Source organism: Pteropus alecto, unplaced genomic scaffold (genome assembly GCF_000325575.1).
Source record: "Pteropus alecto unplaced genomic scaffold, ASM32557v1 scaffold45, whole genome shotgun sequence".
Classification (NCBI taxonomy): domain Eukaryota; kingdom Metazoa; phylum Chordata; class Mammalia; order Chiroptera; family Pteropodidae; genus Pteropus; species Pteropus alecto.
Genome location: NW_006442491.1, coordinates 20,223,037 through 20,225,514, shown reverse-complemented (window position 1 = coordinate 20,225,514; position 2,478 = coordinate 20,223,037). Strand labels below are relative to the sequence as shown.

Here is a 2,478-nt window from a genome sequence, read left to right as displayed (position 1 = left end):
TTTATATATATATAAAATTTGAGGTTGAAAAGCCTAAAATATGAGTTTTATTAAGATAATTATTGCTGAAGCCTGTCTATTACCCAGAGGAAACTAAAGTCCAAAGATCACAGTACTAATTAAGAGACCAAAACTCCCGGTTCTCAACATAAAAGCAAACCCATAGGTGAAGATTAAAATTCACAAGAGGCCTAGCACTTATACAATAACCAGAATTAATATAGATATATTATTTCCTTATAAATTTCCCACTTTGTTTCTCATTTTATAACAAAAATTAGTGGGAAAATACTCACTTCAGAGATTTTTACAACCAGTTTTGTTGGAACTCCTCCATTCAAAAAGTAGGAGTGTCTATAGTTTTTTATACACACCTAAGTTAACTTTCTGCCAAACAGCCTTTTTATTTCCTGTCTTTTGGCAGAGTAAGAAACATGAGACTCAAGAAAAATTAAACCATTCAGCATTTCAAGTATACAATCAACATCTCCATTGGAGACACAAAATATTAAGGTTAGTAATAGTTTCTACTTTTATAAAATAACTACAGAACCTACAGATATATAATTCATATATCCTGCTTGAAAACCCTACAAATTCTTCAATTCGTTCTAATTACCCTTCTGCATTCTCATAGAAAATTTTATTTTTACCATATTCCTTGAAAATTCTCTTAATAAGACCTGATATTTCACACTTTTAACAAATTCTGGCTCTGAAATGAAACTAAAAAAGGGCAATGAAAACTTAATTTTCTTTGCTATTCTAAGCGGTAAACTTTTATTTTTGGACAGGAAATAGGATTTATTGGTGGATGTAAGGAGGGGGCAGTGCCAAGATTCTCAAGAATGCAGGGTCCACTATTTGTCCAGGGGGCCATGATTAGGGATGTGTTTTGACCACACAGCCATTTAAGGATGAGCTGTGCTTTTCAGCCAACATGTGTTCAAACTTATCCACATTTAAATTAAGTAAAGCCCCACTTCTTGGAGATGTCGATCATTCTGGCAGCCAGGGAACTTGAACTTGGCCCTGAATCACATGCTCCTTGCTCTGTAGCTTGGTGCAAATGGACATGATTACTTGGCCAATGTGGACCCTGGCCACTGGGCCCTTCACATACCTGTCTGGAGCTGGTCAGCACCAGCACAGGATGTTGACATAGATGACATGAAAGGGGTAGAGCCACACTCAGATGTGAAAGCCATCTTTCCCACAGCATTTCACCATGTACTTGTTAACACAAATACTAGCAGCCTCAGGGCTTCAGAATAGAGCTGCTCATGTTCATCTGACACCATGTGGCCATCCACTTTTGCCTTCTTCCACCTCAGGTCAAAGATTCGGATCTTGGCATCATCAGGCGGGTCAGCAGCCCATGGTGACACCAGGATCTTCGGTGGCACATCAAAGGGCTATAAGTGGTAAACTTTTAATTACAAAGAAATATATCTAAACAGGCCACAGTGAGCTAATTTTTCAGAGTAAATAAAAATTCAAAATCTACATCAACTGAAAATTTCTTTTCTTTAGTTTTTAGGTATGGCCACTAAAGCCAGGTTTTATAACCTTTACTACGCATCTTAATTTTTTTAAACTATAAAAACCATCACAGAAGTGTTTGTTTTATTATGAAATCATTGCAAATATTCAGGAAAAAGTGTCAGTCACAAACAGACTATATTAGCAGTCCCATTAAAGTTTCATGTACAAGTAACTATCTCCTTCCACAGACAAAAAAAAAAATTAAGAGGCAGAAAATTCAGTCTTATTATTACTATTGCCCAATTATTATTAAGTGGTAGGCTTGCACAGCCACATGGCAGGATTGCACAGAAGACACAGGCCTTGTAGGACATTTAACAAAACATCCTCCTACAGAAATGCTTTCATTATTTAAATTGGCACGTGGCAGATTATGTTAACAGATTTATTTATTGACTAAGTCTAATCATATTTCCTCGGCTGGCATCAATATGATATCTATTTACGTTTGCTTCAACACTGGATATTTGTTCAAACTTCCATATTTGATTTCTACCATAGAAGATGGGGTTTAAATGAAATTTAGAATTTTTCTAAATGGTGGACTGCAAAAGAATAAAGAAATCAAGAACTCTAATGAGAGCTAATATCATTTGGTGTGCAAATCCCATTTATAAGCCAAAAAAAATTGCTTTCTATTGCAAGGAAATAGAACATTTTGTAATTAAGTGTTCCGCAGCAATGAATCAAGATCCAAAGTAACCTAACAGTATTTTTCAAAAATTTGTCATGTCATCACCTTTTCTGGCACATAGCTTTCCTATTTTAATATTTTATAATTTTATTTAATTCAAGGCACAATTCAAGACAGCATTCTTTTAAAGAAATAATGCTTACAAGAGGTTAAATGTCTACTATTTCACAAAGATTCTGAATTACACATATTTAAATCAAACAAAAAATATGGAAAATATGGATAACTTCATTTGGAAA

The 2,478-nt window shown here is 34.6% G+C and overlaps 1 protein-coding gene and 1 pseudogene across 4 annotated transcripts in view; both read right to left on the bottom strand.

Annotated features, from left to right (window-relative positions):
- Nucleotides 1–2,478, bottom strand: part of CBFA2T2 (CBFA2/RUNX1 translocation partner 2) — a 121,349-nt gene that overhangs the window by 82,012 nt on the left and 36,859 nt on the right. The window lies entirely within an intron of this gene.
- The window catches only part of LOC102895035, a 19,122-nt pseudogene continuing 17,504 nt past the window's right edge, over nt 861–2,478 (bottom strand).